Source organism: Mytilus californianus, unplaced genomic scaffold (genome assembly GCF_021869535.1).
Source record: "Mytilus californianus isolate M0D057914Y unplaced genomic scaffold, xbMytCali1.0.p SCAF_10, whole genome shotgun sequence".
Taxonomy (NCBI): Eukaryota; Metazoa; Mollusca; class Bivalvia; order Mytilida; family Mytilidae; genus Mytilus; species Mytilus californianus.
In genome coordinates, this window is record NW_026262582.1 from 68,687,362 (window position 1) to 68,714,069 (window position 26,708).

The 26,708-nt window shown below is 31.0% G+C and overlaps 1 long non-coding RNA gene across 1 annotated transcript; it reads left to right on the forward strand.

The window, feature by feature from the left end:
• The first annotated feature begins 22,036 nt into the window (after positions 1 to 22,036).
• On the forward strand, positions 22,037 to 24,519 carry LOC127719101 (uncharacterized). Its single transcript, XR_007990172.1, has 4 exons — positions 22,037 to 22,105; positions 22,788 to 22,837; positions 23,132 to 23,220; positions 24,387 to 24,519. It is a non-coding gene; the product is annotated as an uncharacterized LOC127719101 (long non-coding RNA).
• Positions 24,520 to 26,708: the final 2,189 nt, after the last annotated feature.

Here is a 26,708-nt window from a genome sequence, read left to right on the forward strand (position 1 = left end):
CAGTTGCTCACTGAGGGTAGCCAAACTTTAACATACGAGGAAAACTGTGAAATCTTTGAAGATGTCTCTAAATATATATAAAAATCAAAAAGATTCCTTGTAGTATAATCAAAAAAGATATGAATGAACAAAAACACCGTGTCCACAGAATTTCATTTTTTTGTTTTTTTTGTTTTTTTGTTTTATATTTGTATTATTTCGTATTTTTTTTTCTTTTATTTATATTTTTCTTTTTCTCAATTCTCTACCCTTTTCCTTGTTAATTGTGTTAGGCTTTTTTTTCTTTTTCTTTTTATTCTCTGACTGTGCATATGCCTCATTTTACTATTACCTTTAATATATATTTACTGAACTGTGCATGCTTTGTATAATTGTTATTGTAATATTATGTAAAGGAGAAGACTTCATAAGTTGGTTAGACTTGTGTCCGATCCTTTTTGTATATAAGAGCATATAAAATCGTTATAAACTAAATAGTTTGAAGATTAACGTCAAATTATTGAACTGTCTCGGATAAAAAAAAATAAATTCAGACAGCTTATCCCCTAGGTCTTAATAGTCTTAGTGCTAATATACCTGGACAAGGGAACATATCTAAAACTTATTTTATTGATATCATGAATATTGTTAATGGAATAACGTAATAATAAGTCTCATGACAAACGTATCAATCGAAATCAACGAATTAAACATCGTATAAATTAAACACTTGATAATTTCATATGTATATTTAAAATCAATGGTAAACATCAATTATGGGTCAAATACCAATTTGTAAATTACATGATATTTTCAAGGAGTGTAACACAATATCCTTCCTCAGCCTACTCTATGAACATTCGCGTATAATTACAGCTTTTATCCCCATAGATGGTTCCCGCATACCGATAAATCTATAGATCATAAACGAAGGACAACAGATACCAGAGAGACATGCAAACCCATAAATCGAAATAAACTGACATCGCCATCAAAGTTGCTTTCTGAAAATTAAATATATTTACAGATGTATTGATTTTATCAACAACTTATCAAGTATATTTAATGACGCTACCATTCAAAACTGTATACCTCCCTATTTTGATACAACAGAACCTTTTATTTACAGGTGAGAGGTTTAGCTAGCTATAAAACCAGGTTCAATCCACCATTTTCTACATGAGAAAATGCCTGTACCAAGTCAGGAATATAACAGTTGTTATCCATTCGTTTGATGTGTTTGAGCTTATATCACAATTTGAAAATAACTCAGAAAAAAAAGAGAACATGATACGCCTATTTCGAGAATGAGAAATAAACTTCACGTACTTTCAAATCAGTTTGTGTTTGCACCGGGCGACAAAGCAGCCAACACTGTGGTAGTGTTATGCCGTAAATACTACACGGACGTTCTTAAGAATGAAATTTTAAATTCATCAACATTCAAGTCCGTGTGCGTCACATAGATTCATGAAATTAACAAACATATCAAAACAACACAGCTTAAGGACTTTTTTGAACATTTGAAGGTCACTTCTATATGCATTGATTACTTAAACTACAAAAAATAAACCAACATATTTAGTTTCTTCTCGGCCGCTAGTAAGTGTTCTACAACTAATTTTCAGTGCTGTAATTCCTTTACTACTATCAAATAACTTATCTTAAACTTTTGTAATAAAATGTATAAACATAGTGATAATAACAATTTTTGTAGTGCAAACAATTCTTTGGATATTTACGAAAAATAACGTGCGTTTGATGGTCCTTTTGATTCTGTTGACAGGTGACTCTTCAACTGCACTTCTACACAATCTTATAAAACAAGACCCTTTTAAGGCCTTCTTCTCTAATGAGAAGGGTAAATATGTTAGATATTACTGAAGGTGTGATGAGATGATAGAAGCTGTAAATTTTCTCCTTGATAATATTCATGTACGTCAGCAACAAAATTAAGCGACAAACTATAGGAATTTTTATGGGCACTAATTGCACCCCTTTAATAGCACACTTGCTTTTATACTGTTATGAATAAGAGTTTATGATCAAACTCAGTAAAAACCAGCCTTAATTGCATTAAATTGATTAATTCAACAACACTTACTGCTATTTTGATGATATTTTTTCGTTAAGTAGTCACGAATTTTCTAATTATACTGCCGAAAGCAACCCAAAGGAACTTACTTTAAATAGATCAAATTTTATCGCTAATAACTGTCCTTTTCTAGATTTAGATATTTTAGTTTTACAAGGGAAACTCCACACTAAGATTCAAGACAAAAGGGACGATTTTGCTTTCCGTATTGTCAGTTTTCCTTTTTTAGATGGTCATGTTCCTTTGGCAGCGTCTTACAGTGTTAATATTTCACACCACGTTCGCTATGCTCGTGTCCGTTGTAATGTTTTAGATTTTAACGAACGTAATCTATGTATTACTGGTAAATTATTAAGTCAGGGATTTCGTTACCACAAATTACTTAAAACTTCTACTAAATACTTCCATGGATATAACAGTTTGTTTTCGAAGTTCCGTTGTATCTGTAGTTATTTCAAACGGGATAGCACCACCGAATTTTGATGGATATTTTTTTATTGTTTCCGGAAATTTAGAAACGGTCTTAGTAAACTTATCGATCCTTTTAAACTTATCGATCCTTTAAACACACTTACCAATGCAAGACTGAAAATAGATCTTTGAATATTGTTTTTATTGGTAGTCATATTGATTTTATTATCAGTAAATTAAAGGGGCACTAGTTCGAGGTAAAAAAAACAATAACTTTAAAAACAAACAGTATTATCTATTTACTCACATGAAACAAACCGGGATGCGATAATCAGTTCGTAGGTAAAACTGGACGTTATTTATCTAAACGCACGCAAGAACACCTTTACCGTTTTAAAAGACCCAATAAATGCAAAGGTATCATTTATTAACACATTAAGAAGCACGATCATCCTATTAAACAGTTCAACCTTTATTAGTAGTAAATAGGCAGCCTGGTGAATCTCATTCAAAGTTTGTACAATCACGGAAAATAACTGAATTAAGTTGGATTAAAAAATTACAGACAGTCTATCCTCTCGGTCTTAATGATTATATCATGAGAATTGGTAATATATTAAGAACCGATTTTGTTAAAATTTTGGATATAGTCTCTAAAATGTTCGTAAAAACCGTTCTCATGGGTGTAGAAAAAATCGCAATCAAAGAAATTTTCGAACCAACCATACAAATATTTCGGACCTTATTTCTATTTCAAAAAACAACGACAGACGTTATCTGTTAACCAAGCTCTGTTCTTTATCTGTAAACAAATTACATAAAACTTTAGAGGATTGCAACACAATTCCATATTGCAGTTCTAAGTATGAAATCGTTCAAATTATAATGGCATATTGTTTTTCTAAACTGTTTTCCAAAATTGATCGCCCTGAAGATCACAAATTGTTTTTTTAATAAAATCAAGTATGTCAATAAAGGTTTTGATTTTGTAAATATTGCCGGTATTTTAATGATCATTCTGTTAAAGAACAAATTCCTCGATATTTTGATAATACTGAACTCCAGTCATGGGGCGAACTACATTTCAATGTAATGCATTATATTACAATTACTTTGACAAAACCATGCATTAAATTGCAATAACAACTACATGCATTTATCAAAGTAATGCATTAAATAACAATTACTTGAATTACACATTACATTTGTAAATTTTATTATCAAGTGAAAAGAAAAAGACAATATTTTGAAAAACAACATAAAGTCACAAAAGACTCTAGCATATATGCAGTAACTGTTCCATGTATTGAATTTAAGTATACATGTAAAAAATCTATTCATTATAAGTGTTTTCTCTAAAAAGAAACTATAAAGAGATGAAGTTTAATACTTATTTTAACTTAATGTTAACTAACTTTTATAAATATACATTAGTGTTTAGGGGCCAGCTGAAGCACTCATCCGGGTGCGGGAGTTTTTCGCTGCATTGCAGACCCATTGGACTCCTTCGGCTGTTGTCTGCTCTTTGGTCGGGTTGTTGTATCTTTGACACATTCCCCGTTTCCATTCTCAATTTATATACATATATGTTTTTTTGTTCTGTTCAATCAATAATGAAAGTGAAGTAGTAAAATTATGATTCGATTTTAGCAGCCAGTATGGTTCAATTTTGTCAAATAAAGCTAAGAAAGATTGATGATGAATTATTCACTCTCAAGTGAATAATTCGACCTCATTGCATCTGTATTCATGTGATTTTCAATCTAACCCCTAAGCAAAAGATGAATAACGCATGCATTGTGCGTGTTCGGTTATTTAAAACCATCGGAGGTCTTCGGAGGTCAACAAGACAGTTCAATAGATTGCGACAAGACTGAAATACACACAAAGCGAAGCTACGTATTATCGAGCCTATGTCCTGTAACTTGTTTACTTTAGACTTTTTTATAATTTGGATAAATGTTTTAAATGGTTATAAATCAAAAATAAGGATTAGAGTCAAATCGGCGAACATAAGTTTGACTGCTAGTGCCCCTTTAAAAGAAAACATAATACTATTGTTATATACATATGCACTTTAATGGATCTAAAATCTGTCGATACTTATCTTGGCATTGCACAAGGTCATATTTTTCTCTGATTGTTTATGACGTCTTTACACTAAATTCATTTAAAGTTGGATGTGTACTGATTGATAATTTAATCTAAGATGCATGATTTTTTTATTAATTGATATTGTTTTTGAAATAACTGTCAGTAACTGCTAGTACTCTCAGATCTGTACTTAGTGTCATTTTGTTGTTGGGATGTACAAGTACTCGGCAACGTCCACTTTATGCTTTTATATTTATATTTATATTTGTATCCATCTGATGAGCGTTTTCAACAGATTTTTATAGTTCTTTCTTATGTTGTACTGTTACACCACTGTTCCAGGTTACGGGAAGGGTTGAGGTCCCGCCAGATTATGTATATAAGTGCTTGTCCCAAGTAATTAAGGAGCCTGTAATGCAGTGGTTGTCGTTTGTTTCTGTATTACATATTTGTTTTTCGTTCATTTTATGACATTAATTTGTCCGTTAGTTTTGTTTTATCGTTTGAATTGTTTTACATTTGTGATTTCTGGTCTTTTGTAGCTGACTATTCGGTATGGGTTTTGCTCATTTTTGAAGGCCTATATGTATTGACTTCTGTGTCATTTGGACTCTTGTCTTATAGGCATTCATATCACATTTTCTGTTTTATATATGTTGTATGATTATATATAATTCAAAGAAGAATTACCAACGACCTGAGTTATTCAACACATATGAGACAAAACACATACAACCAAACATAACTAATTATACATTTCTGACGTGAAGGTGAAGCATGTATAACTGGCTCTATTGATATTTTTCGATTCTTTTTGTTTATTGTCAGCTTCCTAAATTTGTCATCTTTTAAAGATCCATTAGATTTAAACATCTGATCTATGTTTGTGTTAAGCACATAACTTTAATGCGGTGTTCAATATCTTTATGAACACTAAACCACTAACTTTACAAAGGACAGTGGTGTGCAAATAAAACATTAGAATATACCGAAAAGGTCAGATAACTAACATATAACTTATCATATTGCTTACAGAGTACTGACAGTGACTTACATGTCGGTCAAAGAGAAATTTCCTTTTACTCATGGTTAGAAAACCATGTCACTAAAACATTCGTTTCATTTGTTTCTTTAGTCAAGCTTTGGTTTCTTCTCCTGATATATAGATTTTCTCCTTTTTGAAAATACCTAGACTTTTAGTTTGGTATTATTTTTTACAGCCAAATGACTTGAGTGTGTAGGTTTAAACACAATCTTTGGTTAGCTTACTTGCTAGTTGAACCATGAAGTCATTATAAGGTAAGGTATAGTACCCTCCTTTAAGAGTAGACTAGTCAAACCAATATATAGGACTAGACTACTCGCAAATTGAGGGTAGTATACCAAACCTTAAAATGATTTCACGGCGCAACTAGCAAGCAAGGTAAACAAAATTGTTTGTTGAAACTACGCACTCAGATTATTTGGCTCTAAATTATTTATGTTATAATTGCATCATATATATATATATTTATATAGAGAAAATGAAAGAGGATTGTCCAGAACAATTTATGAAAAATCCTTAATGAACACAACAAATAACATACATGGCCATTTTTGTCCGTAGTTTACAAAGATATAAAAAAATTATATAATACAAATCAAGTATAAAATTGGTCGACGACTTTTCTGTGGAAAGACCTATTGTATTTGTTCTGATTATTAGGTCTTTCCACTTTTCTGTGTAAAGACCTTTTGTATTTGTTCTGATTATTATCATTAGGTCTTTCCACTTTTCTATGGAAAGACCTATTGTATTTGTTCTGATTATTATTTTTTTTCTTCTTCCGCCACTTTTTCTTGCGTATAAATTTTGTTTCTCAAGATGTCGCTTAAATATTTGATATATGATATCGAACAGTTTATGCACCTTTGAAATTAACCCTGCGTAACCGAATACTTTTCTTTGTAGGAGTTATCTCCCCGAACACTGTTTTACATGTGACTGCATCTCCTCCGTAACCGTAAAAGAAAGCGACAAATTTATTTTATAAAACTGCTCGTTATATCCTACGCATGATTTGTCCTATTTTGACGGAAGCGATACGAACACTCTATATGAGAGTTATTTCCCCTTATGCGTTTGATATAAGAGATATGCATTTCTATCTTGTAAATCATAAGTTAAAGAGACATATGATCTTTTGATTTGAATTCTTTAGTCCCAAAAAAATAATAAGGTCAAGGTCAGAGGTCAAGGTCATATTTTAAATTTTGATTTTGGCTTATTTTCACTTCTTTTCAAAAATCGTATAAGATATCGACAAGATATTTTACTACATTGTAAGTTGCGACATGTCATAACACATAAATTTTGGTAAAAAAGGTACGCTTACATTAAATTGGAGTTTTCACCCCTCTTATATGAAAAATTAGGCATATTGTGATATAACCCATTAACCATATATAATTAAGACCTATGGTCTTTTGATTTGAAGCCCTTAATTTATGACCTTGAAATTGAGCTCAAGGTCATAGGTAAATTTGACGTTCTAGATTTTGACCTTTGTTTTTACCTCATATGTATACATGAAAAAGCCATAGGACTTTTTGCATTACGTTGCAAGCCACTTGACCATGGAAAAGTCAACCGGAAGTAGCTATTTTTTGTACTTATTTAATGTAAAAGTATATTGAACCATATATTTTTGGAATCAGTATCAAGTAAACTATCAAATAGAACAGGAAGTGACTTTTTTAAACCGGAAGTAACCATTTATCTCCCTTATATAGAAAAAAATGTGTAGAAACTATATATTTTTGTAATCAATGTAGAATAAGCTATCATTTGACGCTGGATATGATATCTTAAACCGAATTTTAAAAGTTCTATATCAAAATAGATCTTTATGAGTGGAAAGACCTTCAATTGTTCTCTGAACAATAGGTTTTTAATTATTTTTATAAGTTCTTTCCACTTTTCTGTGGAAAGACCTATTGTATTTGTTCTGATTATTATTTTTTTCTTCTGCCAAATTTTGTTATCGCGTAAAATTTTTGTTTCGCAATATGTCGCTAAGATATTTCTTATATAGTATCATACAGTTTATGCGCTTTTTATTTTCACCCATTCTAAGCAGAACAATTTTCTTTGTAAGTTTATCTCCCTATTATCAAGTGTGTTCATCCCCTTCGTAACAAAAAAAGATATCGACAAAATTCGTTTTCTAAATTGTTCGTTACATTTCCTCAGGAATTTTTGGCTTATTTGGTTCGAAGCGATTCGATGGAATTTTAAAGGAGTTATTTAACTTTACCAAAAAAATGTGTCGGTATGTTTTTTTAACTCATAGACCTTTAACCGTATAACCCTGGAATCTTTTTATTTGAAGCCCGTAGGTCCTACATGTAACTTAGAAAATAAGGTCAAGGTCAAAGGTCAAGGTCAAGTTCTCAATTTTGACTTGTTTTTGCATTTTCTCCAACACTTTTAAAGATATATATGAAAGAACAAGAGCAAAATGTTTGCTTTATTGTAATGAAGATATGTTACATTTGGTTTGAAACAATCTAATGGCATCTTATAGAGTTAGTGCCCCTGAAATGTCTAATTATAAGTTAATTGATTATTATTTCAACTTGGTTCATTATAAAGCCATATGACCTTTTACAACAGGTTTGGTGACATATGATCTTGAAAAATGTCACCCGTAAGTGACCTTAAGGAAACCGGAAGTAGCCTTTCTTTCACTTTTACATGGAAAAGTACTCAGAATCCATATATTTTATAATATAAATACATAAACTTATCACTTAAGACCAGAAGTGACTTTCGATAAACCGAAAGTGGCCAACTATCTCCTGTTTTACATGCAAAAGTATATAGAAACTATATATTTTTGGAACCAGTGTAAAAGAAGCTATCAAATGAGACCGGAAGTGACGTTTACTTTACCAGAAGTAGCACATTATCTCCCTTATTTCACTCAAAAGTATATAGAATCAATTCATTTATCGCATCAGTTTGAAGAAACTATTGATGGGATGCCAATTTTAACTTTGAGTAAACCGGAACTAGCTTCTTTTCAATAATTTTGAAAATTGATGTGGAAAGACCTTCAATTGTTCTCTGAACAATTGATTTTTAATTATTATTAATTTTTTTCCGCCAAATTTTGTTCTTGCGATTAATGTTTGTTTCGCAAAATGTCGCAGAGATATTTCTCATATTGTATCGTACAGTGTATGCGTTTTAAAATTTCACCCTGCTAAGCCGAACAATTTTCTTTGTAAGAGTTTTCTCCCTATTTACTTTTTATCAAGTGTGTGCATCTCCTTCGTAACATGAAAAGATATCGACGTAATTCTTTTTCTAAATTGTTTGTTACATTCTCAGGAATTTATGGTTGATTTGAATCTAAGCGATTCGATGAAATTTTAAATGAGTTATCTACCTTTACCAAATAAATTTGTCGGTTTGTTTTTTAACTCATAAACCATTAACCGTATAACTCTGGAATCTTTTTTTTTTAGGCCCCTAGGTCCTAACTTAGAAAATGAGGTCAAGGTCAAAAGTCAAGGTCATGTTCTTAATTTGGACATTTTCTCCGACACTTTAGAAGATATATGTAAGAGAACAAATGCAAAATGTTTGCTTTATTGTAAATAAGGTATGTTACATTTGGTCTGAAACAAACTTATGATATCTTATAGGAGTTTATTCCCCTGAACTGTCTTAATATAAGGTTAATTGATTATTACTTGAACTAGGTTCAGTATAAAGCCATATGACCTTTTACAAAAGGTCAATTGACATATGACCATTAAAATGTCAACGAGAAGTGACCTTTAGAAAACCGGAAGTAGCCATTTTGCACTTTCTTCATAGAAAAGTACTCGGAATCCATATATTTTGTCATATTAAATAAACTTATCACTACAGATCAAAAGTGACTTTCAATGAACCGGAACAGGCCAATAATCTCCTGTTTTTCATGCAAAAGTATATAGAAACTATATATTTTTGGAATCAGTGTGAAAGCAGCTATCATATGAGACCGGAAATGACATTTACCTCACCGGAAGTAGCTAATTATTTCCCTTATTTCACTCAAAAGGATATAAAAACCATTTATTTATCGCATTAATATAAACAAACTTATGATTGGATGCCAATTTTTAACTTTGAGTAAACCGAAACTGGCTTTTTTTCAATAATTTAGAAAATTGATGTGGAAAGACCTTCAATTGTTCTCTGAACAATTGGTTTTTAATTATGATTTTTTTCTTCTTCCGCCACATACGGTGTTTTGTGGTTTCGCAAGATGTAGCTTAGATTTTTTGCATATGATATCAAACAGTTATTGAACTTTTGAATCTGACCCTGTTTATCCGAACACTTTTTATTGTTAGAGTTATCTCCCCAAACACTGTTTTTCTTGTGTACGCATCTCCTTCGCAACCGTTAAAGATTACGACAAAATTATTTCACCAATTTTCTCGTAATATCCTTAGGATCTTAAAAATAATTTTGACTGAAGCGGTCCGGAAACTCAACATGAGAGTTATTTCCCCTTCTGTATTTAAAATAAGTAAAATGTAATTGAAATTGGTAAACCATAAGTGATAGATACCTAGGGTCTTTTAATTTGAAGTCCTTGGTCCAAAAAAAAGAAAGAAATAGGTTCAAGGTCAAAGGTCAAGGTCATTTTTAAATTTGGATTTTGGCTTATTTTCACCTATTTATAAACACCATATAAGAAATCGACAACATATTTTTACTTAATTGTTAGTTGCGACATGTCGTAACACATACATATTGGTTTAAAGGGTACGCTTACATTAAATGTATTGAAAAATATGCGTATGGTGATATGACTCATTAACCAAATATAATTAAGAACTAAAGTCTTTTGATTTGAAGTTCTTGGTTTATGACCTTGAAATTGAGCTCTAGGTCATAGGTTAATTTGACATTCTAAATTTTGACCTTTGCTTTTACCTCCTATGTATACATGATAAAGCCATGGGACTTTTTGCAGAAGGTTTCAAGCCATTTAACCAAGGAAAAGTCAACTAGAACTGCTCTTGTGTGAACCGGAAGTAGCTATTTTCTGTATTTAATTAATTAAAAGTTATAGAACCAGATATTTTTGGTATCAGTGTCAAGTAAATATCTAAATAAAACCGGAAGTAATAATTTTCAAACCGGAAGTAACAAATTATCTGCTTTATTTAAAAAATATTGTGTAAAAACCATTTATTTTTGGAATCAGCGTACATTAAGCTATCATGTGATGCTGCAAATGACATTTTAAACCGAATTTTACTATTTTCATATCAAAATACATGTTTGTTTTTGTAGAAAGACCTTCAATTGTCTGAACAATTAGTTTTTTAATTATTATTTTTTTTTTCTTCCGCCAAACTTTGTTTTTGTGATAAATTTTTGTTTCGCAATATGTCGCTTAGATATTTCTTATGTTGTATGGTACAGTGTATACGGTTTTTTTTTATATTTCACCCTGCTAAGCCTAACAACTTTCTTTGTAAGAGTTATCTCCCTGTTCACTCTTTTTCATGTGAGTGCATCTCCTTCGTAATAAAAAAAAAATGATATCGACAAAATTCTCCTTCTTTATTGTTCGTTACATCCTCAGGAATATTTGGCTGATTTGGATCGAAGCGATCCAGTGAAAACTTATAGGAGTTATCTGCCTTTACTAAATAAATGTGTTGTTATGTTTTTGAAACATATGAACCGTAAGCCGTATAAAACAAATTTGACCAAAATGTTTGCTGTGACGTGATATAATTGGAAAGTTTTTGTCGAAATGGTACGCGTCATTGTTTTAAGGACTTCCATGGCACTGAAACGGTAAAATGAACAAAACAAAACCAATTACTTCAAACTTATCCGCTATCATGATGTATACATGCATCTTATCTTAATTAATCAACCAAGGTCCCCCTTTTTTATGAAGATTCGTGATGAGCGATTAGAAATCAGTTCAGCTGTAAAATGAATCAAGAAAATATTTAACAGATAGCTATAAATACACGTGCGGTGCGCCTAATTGAGAAATTAAAATCATTGACGTAGAAATCGCTCCCAAAACTGAAATCCTACAATCAAATTTCTAAACTTGCATTAAAATACAAATCTGTGCTCCCGCAGACATGTGTACTGAAAATGCATGCATGATCCGACATTAATGACCGGTTAAAAAATAGAATGTCTGATCAATACACATGTGCTCTGTTCAACGGTCTCCCTTGAAAAGATATTAATATTCTCCAGAAATATATTCGAGGGTCACGTGACTTCACAACACCATCTCGCGCGCGAATCTAAATTTAGAATAAAACATTCCATATCCAAATAAGGAAAATAAAACTTCCAAGATAAAAGTTTCTCAGTTTTCCTACAAATTCAAACTAAATGCATACAAAACAAATAGATGGAAAATGGAAGTCCGAGGTAACATAGAAAATAGAGAAAATTTATAAACGAATGATGCTAGGATCAATTCTTATAAGGACATCTCAGGCGTCCGTTTGGCTGTGCGGGATGTATAAGTACACAGTTACGTTCGGTCAGTATATAGACGTTAAGTTAGCTGTCTCGCACAGAGAAAGAGCCATGCAATCAAATCAATCAATCAATCAATCAATCAATCAATCAATCAATCAATCAACCAACCAACCAACCAACCAACCCACAAATAAACCAATCAACCAACCAACCAAGCAATCACTCATGCAGGTGTCTGGTCTATGTGTTCAATTGAGGATGAGGGATCTCCTTATGCTTTTTATTATGTTCCTACAGTCTAGTCCAATTTGTCTTTTGGCCAACTAATCAATTAACTCACCCACCAACCAATCGATCAATCAATCAATTATGTTTCAGAAGGGAAAGACCGCTGCTAACAATTGTTTACAAAACAATTGATTTATATTTATTAGGCCTTTCCATTTTTCTGTGGAAAGACCTATTGTATTTGTTCTGATTATTAGGTCTTTCCAATTTTATGTGGAAAGACCTATTGTATTTGTTCTGATTATAATAAGGTCTTTCCACTTTTCCGTGGAAAGACCTATTGATTTTGTTCTGATTATTTTTTTTTTCTTCCGCCTAATTTTTTTCTTTCGTTGTTTAGTTATTTCGCAAGATGTCGATTTGATAAGTGATATATGATATCGAACAGTTTATGCGCTTTCACAACTGACACTGCTTAACCGAATACTTTGTTTTGTAAGAGTTATCTCCCCAAACACTGTTTTCCTTGTCCGCACTACTCCTTCGCAACCGTAAAAGATTACGACAAATTTATTCAACCAAATTGCTCGTTATATCCTCAGGATATAGAGAATAATTTGGATCGAAGAGATCAGTAGATTCCATATGAGGGTTATTTCCCCAATTGTAACTGGTAAAACATAAGTGATAAAGACGTAGGGTCTTAAGATTTGAGGTCCTTGATCCAAAAAAAAAAAGAAAATTAGGTCAAGGTCAAATGTCAAGGTCAAATTCTAATTTTTGATTTTGACTTATTCTAACTTCTTTTCACAAACCGTACAAGATATTGACAACATATTTTTATTGAATTGTCATTTGCGACATGTCGTAACTCATACATTTTGGTGGAAAGGGAGCTTATAACTGGTTCTCCGTTAAAGCGCTCATTTTTTGACGTTAATTTGTCCCACCGTAAGAAAGCAAAACTATCGACTTCGAGTGATATACCAGTAGCTTGTTATACATATATCTGAGATTTTCATATTTCTTTATTATCTATATTTTTAATACTTATAAAGTTAAGTACATATTGCACAACGATAGTGATCGTACCAACCGTCGAAATGTTTTCTTCGTAAACCTGTAATTTCCTAGTAATTTCCGTTAACGGTAAAAAGACCAAGCAGGACAAAATATTTAGCACAACATAGAGTGTGATATGAGTTAAATTTGATTATAAGGTTACCATAAATAATTTTGTTTATAACAATGGTCATTTATTCCAAATCATATCAGTCTGAAAAACTAAATAAATTTGAAAACTGCAGAGATTTATTAAGCATGTAATCTCCGTGGAATGGTCTATTCTAAACAAACACCAATTTTGAAAATATATTCAAAATCCAACAGATCGATATTGGTGTCAACATTTAATTTTAGTACAACTTCTATCTTCAGGTACACGTATTATGTTTTAATAAGTGACGAAATCATCGGAAATGTAACCTCCGTGGAATGTATTCTCCGTTGACGTTTGGTAAAGAGTGCTTTCTATCACGTCCGCACTTCTATCGAGTATGGCATGCCAAATAAACATATAAGATAATTAATGCAGATGGCGATTATATATAACTTACAGATCAATTACTTATATTGTAATTCAGGCGACATATGAAGACACCATGTGACAATTTGTATTAATCAATTGTTTAAGTGTTGATATTTTCTCAGATCTAGAAAAAAAGGAACCGGATGTTTTTGTTTCAATATTAATGCAAGTAAATAATTTTAACCCGTTTTCAATATTCAAGATATGTAACTTTTATTATTTATATATATTTGATACCGAATTTAATACGATTTAACAATTATGCAAGTAGCCATAAAAATTGCTCTGCTTAATGAGTTTTGTATCATATTGCACAGGGATTGAAGCTTTTAAATACTTTTTTCATTAAAATGAAATTACGACGTCGGCTGAGAGGGCATATGATATATTGTCCGTTATATTTATTAACAACACCTTGTACAACTATTCTTTTCGAAAATAAAAACAGTTAGATAGATCAAACAAAAATATCCGTCACAATATGATATATTTCGGTCTGGATAAGGGGAGGGAGGTCTAATTTCTGTATTCTGTAATTCTTTTGGCCATTTTTCTCTATTCAGTAAGAAATATGCTTATTCTGTGAAATTCTTGTGTTCAGATCCTACATATGAAAATTTCCTGTTGTAATCATAATATTGACATGATAAATCTTCTTGTCTGTATCAACGACATACTATGACGACACTACCCCGTACCTAATCTCCCTTTTTTTTAATCTGTCATTGTACTGCACAAATGATACCAGTTATCAATTTTGATTAATATCTGAATATCTGATTAAAATCAAACGGGTGAGAGAAAAAAAACTATTTTAGCAACTTGGATATCAGGGATAATAAACAGAAGTTAAGATAGCATGAGGTATATTTGATCATATTCGGTTTGTGATATGAGGTACTAGTACTGAGAAGCTGAACATACAGTTTTATAACAGAGACAGTACCGGTAGTTAACCGACTTTAAGAGAAATCTGAAAATGATGAGTAAAAATTCGATCACCAGAACTAGATTTTATCCTTGATTGCCCAGCTGTCCAACAAAGTATTAAAACATTGTATATGTATCAATAGTTTTGGAGAATATTAAAATGTATTTAACATTTACATGATTTATTGGTACTTAAAAAAAATGTTATACCCCCAAAAAATCTAAGACAAAGTCATCCGTCCTCAAGCATCAGTCTTCCAGCCCTTACCAATAAATTGTTGTTTTGGATTATAATGAGTTATGGATCTTACAAATATGTAACCGAAGACGTAGGAATTATGCCGGCGAAAGAGACGTGTTGATTCTGCAATTCTTTTCAATTTCCTTCAATTGTCCATTTATAAATTTTGAAATTATAAAGAAACTAAGGTTTCAACTCCATCGGGCAAAGTTAATCTTCGACTGATTTGGCTATTTTTTTTTTTATGTCCTTTTGGTCATATAGCTCATCAACTCTTTCTGTTCTTTTACATCGTTGGCTTTCAAATATTCAGCGCTGGGAATAAATGATGAAGATAAATCCAAAATAGCGCTTCGGAGCTAATTGATACGCTAACTCGTGCCGTGCAAGATCGTGTTTTTTTTTTTTTTTAGAAAAGTACCGATGCTTATGAATGTATAGAATTTGCATGGCTAACTTCAATGAACCAGTTCCGTTTACGACTAGTTCAACAGTTCATTCCGAATGGTCTACTTGTCTATTGTCAATTATCAATAATAAATTTGATATGCAAAAAACGCAAAGTTTAATTATCCTGTATTTTTTTTAATTCTGAAATCAGTATTTTTTTCACCTTATTCTTAAATTTTATACAATTATTTTTTTTACATTTCAGCACCTCATTATTTTCTATTCTTTTTTTGATTGCCTATCTTGCTTTATTCTTTATTTTTAAGGGGGGGGGGGGGGGGGGGGGGGGGGCATTGTTTTCTATTCTATAAACCACTTTATATATCTTGTAATATTTCAAATAAATATCTGATATTCAAGCGGAATAGGATGCATAATACTATACTAGTATAAGAGTATCTACAAGGAGAAATTGTTTAGTTGGTCGATTTTAGTGGTCTCTTTTCGAATTAAAGTCGGTGAGATTAATATGCTACAACCAACCAACAAAGAGGGTTGTCTGCTATGAATAAAATATCTATGGAAAAAAAATTATATTTAGCTGTTTGTTTTTTTTTTTGGTCGTCTCTCTCTCTCTCTCTCTCTCTCTCTCGTCATGCTTTTGTTTATTTTTATTTGAATTTTTTTAAATTCTTTTTCAACGACAACGCATGCAACATCATATTTACTGTTTGAAAATTCTTCTCTCGGTCATAAATCTGCATGAAATATTTGCCACTGTACGTTCAGAAAGCAACAATCAATCAATCATATCTCCTCTAAAATTGCAGTATTATAATAACTTTAAACATGATTAAAAAGTGATTCGTTTAATCCTTTGATCAGATATAAACACGTCTCGTCACTATCTTATATTAATATTTCAAATTTCCCATACCAAAAAGTATTATTGAATATCAAAGGAAGTAACCCATCAAAGATTCAGGGGTTGTGTTTCGTATACAAAAGAAAAGTCTTAATAATTCAAACTATTCAAAGCAAGGGATGAATGCATTATACCCCATTCTTGTGCATTTTGAAAATATATTTATAAATATGACCACATCACTGATAATTCATGGTAACACAGATTAGCAGAAGGAGAAGGAGGAGGGGAGAGGGGCAGGATGAAGAGCATTCTGCGGCGAATTATCTGCATATTCGGGTCGAAAGCATGTTAATACGATATTAATATTAATTCTGCTTTGTACAAGACCAACATGTTCAGTCGATTTTTAAGCGAACTAGTTCACAAGGAAACAATCCACAGGAAGATGCATCACCTTAATTTGTGTTGAAGAGATAAAAAAAAAAGACTTATATAATAATGCAGACATGGCTGAATATTCCTTAATTTCAACTCACAAGAAAAACGCACATTAAAATTTATGTAAATTAACAAAGATAACAAAACACCGTAAAAGAAATGAATTCAAAGTTTTTAGCATTTGTGGTATTGAAAATCATGCTATCAGATAATGACGTCAAAGGATATAAAATGACCTTAAATGTATTTTTTTTTAACATTTTTTCATCTAAACTGTCTCGATTATTACAAATTAACGGTAGCATATTACATGCTGAAATTCATATGGTGGATAGAATATAATATGAGGATAGTCCATGTTCTTTATTTACAAGTTTTGCTGCAATTTATATTTAATCATTTTTTACTCGGATGTTGGGCGCTTTACCGGAGAACCAAGGTTATACGTTAAATGGGAGTTTTAACCCCTCGTATATGTAGAATTATGCGTAAAGTGATATAACTAATTTACCATACATATCAAAGACCTAGGGTCTTTTGATTTGAAGTCTTTGGTTAATGAACTTGAAATTGAGGTCAAGGTCATGTGTTAATTTGACGATCTAGATTTTGACCTTTGGTTTAAATTGATAGTTATACATCATTAAGCCATAGGACTTTGTACATTAGGTAACTAGCCATGTGACCTTGAAAAAGCAAAACCGGAAGTGACCTTGTGTAAACCGGAAGTGGCTATTTTTTGGTACTTATTGATTGTAAAAGTATACATAACAATATATTTTTGAAAGCAGTGTCAAATGAATAATCAAATAATACCTGAAGTGACATTTTTTAGACCGGAAGTAACGAATTACTTCCCTTATTTTAAACAAAATTGTATCGAAACCATATATTTTTGGAATCAGCAAACAATGAGCTATCATTTGACACTGGAAATGACATTTTAAACCGATTTTTTCATATTTTTGTATCAAAATAAATCGTAAGAAGTGGAAAGACCTTCAATTGTTCTCTGAACAATTGGTTTTTAATATTGTTATTACAATTCTTCTGAACAAAAATTCCACATGCATGTTATCTGATCTTCTCTGAATCTACATGGCCAATTGACCTCAAAATTTGGAGTCAGCAGGGTATACATGCATTACATCTTCATATAACAACGTTGTGCAGCTACCTTCCAAGAATTTTTGTAGAGAACAGAAATTCCAATGCCGTAAAATTCGCTTGCTTGCTCCGTAAATCTCAGTGAAATCCTACAATAAAATGTCTGGTCCTAGATTAAAATACAAATCTGTGTTACAAACTGATGCTGAAAAATGTACATCGTATGAAAATAATCGATAAACGTGTTTCAAATGTACACAGGATCAATTAAATCCAAAGCATGCACTGCTTGTGAACTGTGATCAAAACATCAATAACCTACAATGACAAAAGAAATACATTGTGTGCATTCCGTCGCTATACATGTTGTCTGTCCATCGTCTCCACCTAAAAAGAAATAAAAGTTTTCGCTATTATAAAGCGTCGTCACGTGACGCCACAATCTGGCGCGAGACAAAGACGCGCGCGGGACCTGAAATAGAATAAAAACTTTTCAAACTAAATATAGAAACTTAAACAACACACTAATATGAACCCTTTAATGTAAGAAAGAAAGAAAGAAACAAACAAACAAACAAACAAACAAACAAACAAACAAACAAACAAACAAACATACAAACAAGCAAATACACACACACATAACAATCAATAATGTTTCAAAGGGGAAAAGACCGTTTACAATTGCTTTTTTAAAGCAATTGATTTATATTTTTTATTATTATTTTTTTCTTCCGCCAAATTTTGTTCTCGCGTAACTTTTATGTTTCGCAATATGTCGCTTAGATATTTCTGATATAGTATCATACAGTCTATGCGCTTTTGAATGTTAACACTGCTGAACCAAACAGGTTTCTTTGTAAGAGTTATCTCCCTATTCACTGTTCATCATGTGTCTGCATCTCCTTCGTAACAAAAAAAAAGGTATCGACACAATTCTTTAAATAAATTGTTCGTTACATCCTCAGTAATTTTTGGCTGATTTGGATCGAAGCGATTTGATGAAATGTTACAGGAGTTATCTACCTTTACGAAATTAATTTGTCGGTATGTTTTTTTCAACTCATTAAATGTTGACTGTATTACCCTGGAATCTTTTTATTTGAGGTCCCTAGGTCCTACTTAGAAAATGAGGTCAAGGTCAAAGGTCAACGTCAAACTCTCAATTTTGATTTTTTTTTTTTTTTGCATTTTTTCCAACACTTTTAAAGATATATATTAAAGAACACGTGCAAAATGTTTGCTTTGTTGTAATGAAGATATGTTACATTTGGTCTGAAACAATCTAATGGCATCTTATAGGAGTAAGTGCCCCTGAAATGTCTTGTTCTAAGGTTAAGTGATTATTACTTCAACTTGGTTCATTATAAAGCCATATGACCTTTTACAAAAGGTTTGGTGACATATGACCTTGAAAAATGACAAGCGGAAGTGACCTTGAGAAAGCTAGAAGTAGCCATTTTTGCATTTTATTCATGGAAAATTACTCGGTATCCATATATTTTGTAATATAAATACATTAATTTATCACTTTAGACCAGAAGTGATATTCGATAAACCGGAAGTGGGCAATTATCTCCTGTTTTACAGTGAAAAGTATATAGAAACTATATATTTTTGAAATCAGTGTGAAGAAATCTATCATATGAGACCAGAAGTGACATTTACTTAACCGGAAGTAGGACAATATCTCCCTTATTTCACTCAAATGTATATAGAAACCACTTATTTATCGCATCAGGTAGAACAAACTTATGATTGGATGCCAATTTTAACTTTAAGTAAACAAGAACTAGCTTCTTTTCAATAATTTTGAATATTGATGTGGAAATACCTTCAATTGTTCTCTGAACAATTGGTTATTTATTATTATTACTTTTTTCTTCTGCCAAATTTTTTCCCTCGCGTAACATTTTTGTTTCGCAATTTGTCGCTAAGATATTTCTTATATAGTATCATACAGTTTATGCACTTTTAAATTTTAACACTGCTGAACCAAACAGGTTTCTTTGTAAGAGTTATCTTCCTATTCACTGTTTATCATGTGTTTGCATCTCCTTCGTAACAAAAAAAGATATCGACAAAATTCTTTTTACAAATTGTTCGTTACATCCTCAAGAATGTTTGTCTAATTTGATCGAAGCGATTCGATGAAATTTTCTAGGAGTTATCTACCTTTTCCAAATAAATTTGTCGGTATGTTTTTTTCAACTCATAAACCTTTAACCGTATAACCCTGGAATCTTTTTATTTGAGGTCCCTAGGTCCTAACTTGGAAAATGAGATCAAGGTCAAAGGTCAAGTTCAAGCTCTCAATTTTGACTTTTCCTTGTTTTTGCATTTTCTCAAACACTTTAAAAGATATATATAATAGAACAAGTGCATATTGTTTGCTTTATTGTAATGAAGATACGTTACTTTTGGTCTGAAACAATCTAATAGCATCTAATAGGAGTTAGTGCCCCTGAAATGTCTTTGTATAAGGTTAATTGATTATTACCTCAACTTGGTTCATTATAAAGCCATATGACCTTTAACAAAAGGTTTGGTGATATATGACCTTGAAAAATGTCAACTGGAAGTCACCTTTAGACCGGAAGTAGCTATTTGTACACTTTTTTCATCGAAAAGTACTTGGAATCTATATATTTTGAAATACAAATACATAAATTTATCACTAAAGACGAGGAGTGACCTTTAATAATTCGGAAGTGGCCAATCATTTCCTGTTTTATAGGCAAAAGTAAATAGAAACTTTATATTTTTGGAATCAGTTTGAAAGAAGCTATCATATGATACCAGAAGTGATCACTACACGAAAAGGCAGATTTACAACAATTTGGGCAATCATGTAAATGTTTGACAAATGTAACTACTTTTCTGCCAGATATATTTGCGGACCTACTAATGTATATGTAAATGTATTATTCCTTTGGCATTATTTAGGACGTCCTCAAAGATATGCTAAAGATAATTATTTTATTTCCATAGCTTTATTCATATTCCAAAGATATGTAAAGATAGGCCTTAGATTTGCATGCGCTTTCCAGGATAGGAGATGTATGCAAAGTTTAAAATTTGCAAAACTGTTTTACAGAGGTGTGGGCAGTTTTGAGAGACCGCGGTTTATAAAATCAAAGTTACATATGCCCAATATATTTACAGATACGTTTCTAGCTGTGTGAAATATCTTTCTTTATCATTTCTTTGCATATGTATTCAAAGTTACATATGCCCAATATATTTACACATGTCATTGATATTATCATTTGACCACATTTCTTAATCAAACAAATTGTTTGCAAATCTATGTATTTACCATACATTTAGGAATATGTTCAAAGGCTTTTGATATGTTCTGATTTGACATACATTTCAGCCGACTATAAAGACTAACAAAAATATTCCTTTACAATACATTTGACAGGTCTCTGCAGATTAAAGGAAATGATGCTTTACACCCCTCTATAAAGTTCTCGTTTTGAATTGATTTACATACCAGGCAAATGTAAATGCACCTTACACTTTATAACCCCTATAAAATTATTCGAATGATGATGCTTTGCTACCTAGACAAAGAAACACATTTGCGGATAAATTTACATCATAGAAAAATATATGACAAAGATTTCCATTTGCAGAGGTATACAAATACATAAGTTTGCGAAAGTTTTGAGATGGTCATAAATATATGCAAATTCTAAACTTTAAAATGGTTTGATTAGGTGTTAATATATTTTATAAACCGTGGTCTCTCATAACTGCCCATAGGAGGGTATAGCACAAGAGATTTGGATATTTACTACATGTAAAGACAAGATAAACTAAATGCAGCGGTTTGTAAATATATGTAAATGTCGGTCTCTGAATACATTTACATAACATTTGCATACCTCTTCAAATCCGGGATTTCGTGTAGTGGATATTTTCTTGACCGGAAGTAGCACATTATCTCCTTTATTTCATTCAAATGTATATAAAAACCACTTATTTATCACATCGGTATAAATAAACTTATGATTGGATTGACAATTTTAACTTTGAGAAACAGGAACTTGATTCTTCTTAATTGCTTTGAAAATTGATGTGAAAAGACCTTCGATTTTTCTCTGAACAATTGGTTTTTAACTATTTATTATGTTTTGTTTTAGGAATTTGCATGGCATTCCGTAATGAAAAGAGAATTTTAGCATATGTATTCACCTTTATTGTTTTAATTCTCTTGTGTAAGTATACAGCCAACAGTTTTTTACATTATTCGAATGGTACACAAGTGGACTTTTTATAATCTCACATACAAATGATTATTTTATAATAGGCTTTTATATTGTACTTTATATACATGTGCTTTTATTTTCGTTCATTTTGTCTTAACACATGCCAATGCATTTACCAATCATTTAAAACGGTAATTTTTTATCTGAGTTTTGAAAGATGTTTTGGCATTGAAATTATTTCATCAATAAGAAAAGATGATTGAATAATTTGTTTTTAAAATATGTATTATAGTTTTGAATTTTATTTAAGATGAAACATAAAGTCATGATTTATCGAGAGTTAAATTTGTATTTCTGTCCCGGCTAAATAAAACATGTTAAAAGACTTAACAAATAGTAAGTATTTGATATTAGGAGTTTTAATGTCACGTACCGTTACAAATACTTTCGATAGGAATAGAATAAGAAAAAGTAATCAATTATTACTGAATTTATCCTCCCCGTTTTGCCACTAACTAGATGATCAAACGAAAATCAATAACATTAGTAAAATAATACCCATCGGGAATGGACCTACTAAATTAACAAAACAGTATAGTTGCTTTCAGATTAAACATGAAGTATAAAGTCACATGACTTTTACAGACAACCGTAGGTATATTCATTTAAATTGTCTGATTATATTTTTTAGGCACAACCTGTTATTTAGGTTTTTCCCTGTCTGTTCATCGTATGATTTCTGTAAGTATTCTGTTTCAAATGTTATGTTTTATTTTCATTTCATCATTTTACGTTAATATAGCCTCTGACGTGGTATCGTATCATCTAAGTTAAATTCTCATTATGAAACCAATTTTTTCAAAATAACATTTTACTCCTAAATTTAATTAAAGAGCTATATAATAAAAAAAAAAGGTCTTAAAAGAGAAATCGTTTGAAAATTCAACAGAAAAATAATATTGGTCAAAATTTTGGAAACAACCATGACAATCAATTTTAATCAAATTTAAAAAAACGTTGCATTATACAACACAGGATCCAGAAGTGTATAACGAGGAGTATGATAAAAGAATATTTTGTCTTCTAAAAGCTGCCCAAGGAGATAGATTAGATCATATAAAAAGGTTAGTTTGTAATCGTTCTCTACAAAATATTCCATGGTTTAATTTTTGTCAAATACATTTTAAGCCAAAAATCAAAAATGCGAAGGGTTAGTAATACAAAAATTCAATGTGAGTTAAAATGTTTTAAAATTATAATATCTTCGCCAAAACTAAGATTTTTGAAAAGCAAAAATAGCATACCCCTATCTGTCATGATATCAAATAAGAGTTCGAGACAAAACGTGAAGTGTTTGTTTGGGGTCAATTTGAAGTTAAAGTATGAAATATAACGCATCGACTTTTTATCCAAGTGCATCATACAATTTTTGAATAAGCTCTATTGAGATTTTTTTTTACAGAGAAACAAATAATAGAACTATAAAAAACAGTTAAGTAAATGTAAAACCAAAACAATATATAAATTTATGTGAATGCAAAATCGAGATTAACTACGAATTTGACATACAATTATAGTCTTCGTTTTGGAATGAGGTATAGGTTACATTTCGATTATGAGACTAAGTTGAAGATAAACTGTAGCTTTGGCTTTTAATCCGAATGGAAGTTTATGAGAATATCTATTATTAAAGTTAAAATATAGCTGTTGGTCAGGCAAACAAATGAAGCTAGAATTATACCTTAACACCACATGGATATAAATATAAAAAATATACACATATACTGAACTTCAGGGTGTATTCAAAAAGGGGAAAGTCCATAAAAACCTACAAAGTCAAATGTTATCAGACAAAAGAACGAGTGAAAAAAAATGTGACAACAGTCAAAACTCTATCTATGATAATTATTTCGGTCTTCTTTTCTTCTATTGCTGACCATTAACCTGTAAGACAAGAAAAATTGGCCACGATAGCACTTCTATTTTGTATACACGTTCGTCATAATTTTCAACCGCTTTTGAGATAAGATATCCCATATCTTTTGTGTTTTCTATAAAAGAGGGACGAAAGATACCAGAGGGACAGTCAAACTCATAGATCGAAAACAAACTGACAACGCCATGGCCAAAAATAAAAAAGACAAATAATAGTACAGATGACACAACATAGAAAACTATTATGTCATTGATAGATACACCCGGCATTGGATATAAACATATATTTTGTATATTAAAAAAAAACAAGCTTAAGTATGTGTATCTACTTGTGTATATTACACATTTTGTATAGGTTGTATTATGAAGATTACATAGACATGGATGATGTTGACCTACATGGTCGCTCTGCACTTCATTTAGCAGCATGTGAAGGTCAAAACGAAGTATTGAAATTTATTATTCGTCATAATTTATGTTTTCCAGACGCGAAAGATAGGTAAATATTTAATTATAGAATAATGAATTTTTCATCTGCAAATTATAAATAAGTACAAAGACCACATAGATTGTTCCCTTTTTGTTTTTTAAAAATTGGTTTGCACTTACATTACAGAAACAACAAAGACAGATATCTTTCATAATTAAAACAGTCATGGCATGAATATGCGCTTAATCGGAACTTTTTAAAAATCATTGTATGATTATTGACATTACTTATAGTCGTTTAGCGAGTTTACCAATTGAATAACCTTCAAATGTGTCTTATCCAATAACTTTAAACAATAAATGTGGGACAGATACAAAAAAAGTATACAATATAACTGAAAACTACATATTTATATATACATGATCATTTACTTGCACTTAATAGTCCAGAGTCCTTCTGTCCTCAGTTTTAAAGTATATTAATATACAATAGTATTTTTCATTTGTTTACTTAAGATGGTGATAAAGGGTTAAGCATAACATCACACTTTCTGTATCTGACAAATCTTAAACAGAAAAGTTTCTTTCCAGATTATCATAACAGTTGTTTCTCAGTTGTTTAAATCACAAACTAATAAAAAATGTGTTTTGCCTTAAAGATTTTTAAACAACCTTTTCTAAAATTGACAAATGCATAAGTTTATGAAGTTGTCAATGTTGAATGAAATGGGTTTATAATTTTGTATCGAATATTTTTTAATACAATAAGTGAACCCTGTACAAACACATAATTTATTTAGTAAATATTGGATGACTGGAAAATGAGGCATCTCATTTGTGAAAAATAAAACATGGTCTAATATAAAATTCCAATTAAATCCTTCATTTAAAAATGTAGCTAATCCGCTACATGCAAAAGGTCTCACAGAGGAGCGAAAATATTGTTTTTGCATTTTTGCAACCAGTAACAAAACTTTAATGTACAAACAAAGATAACACACTTGCTCTTCCACGTGCGTGCACAGTGAGAAATCCTACTGGGTAAACATCTGCGGTAATTCGAATATATTCAAAATGTCGCATATTTGATATAATTGGGGACAAATGTTTTTTTTTATCAACTATTCAATATTTGGTCATTAGACTCATGTAGTGTCTTTATTAGTTTCAAACCCTCATATACCTATTGATTGTTTTACGTATAATGTAAACATTTTCAGTCTTAATGTTTCAAAACAGTGGCACGATGATATAACTTCAAAACATATAAACTAAAAATAGTCTACAGAACTAAAGGAAAGTAACAAAAAACCCGAAAGGAAAACCGCGTTAATGAAATTCGTATGACGGGGAGATGTAAAGATAATGCATAAAACTAAAATGTTGGACACAAATTGATAGATTGATTGTTGCTTGGTTAACGTCCAAAAATATTACTCCCTGATCAGGAGGAGCAAAATTAAATCGATGTAACTATATAGTATGTTTCTGACTATATGAGTATTTGGACCGTACGCGTACGGTCCGGAATATATACGTATACTCGTACGGTCTAGTACGAGTTGGGCCATACATGTTAGGATCATATGGATTAAATTTAAACAAACAATAATCGAAATCTTTGATTTAGTTTTACAAATTAATATTATTACAATTATATGAATAAACGAACATTCAATTAATGGAAATCAAATATTTTTAATTGTTTATCTGAATCCTATTTTGTTACTTTCGCCCAAGATAACACTTGCTTCCACAAAAAAAGTCATATTTTTTTGACATTTACATGCTTTGTTCATGTGTGTTACTTTGCTTTTGTATTTTGCAAAGTTACTAAATATTCTTAAAACTTTTCTCCCCCCATTATGTTTACTTTCGATAACTTTCAGTGAGCATAATTCAATCTATGTATTACTGACATGCTAAATACAGGAGATTAACATATTAAATAAACGTGAATTTTACGTTTTTATTTCAATTATAATTGACCTTTTTATATCAATTTGAGATTTAAGTCATGTTGATCTGTAATATACATTTGTATCTAATAAACTTGACCAACTTTTTTTATATGAGGCAGACCGTAAGCGTACAGTCCGACCGTATACTATTTTGAAAAAATACGCATACGGTCCAAATACTCCTATGGTCTGGATCATAGTATACAAAGAAACGTCTCCAATTAAATACAGACCATTTGTCTGAATTGTAAAAAAAGGGAGGTGAAAAAAACTTTAAAAATGGGCGC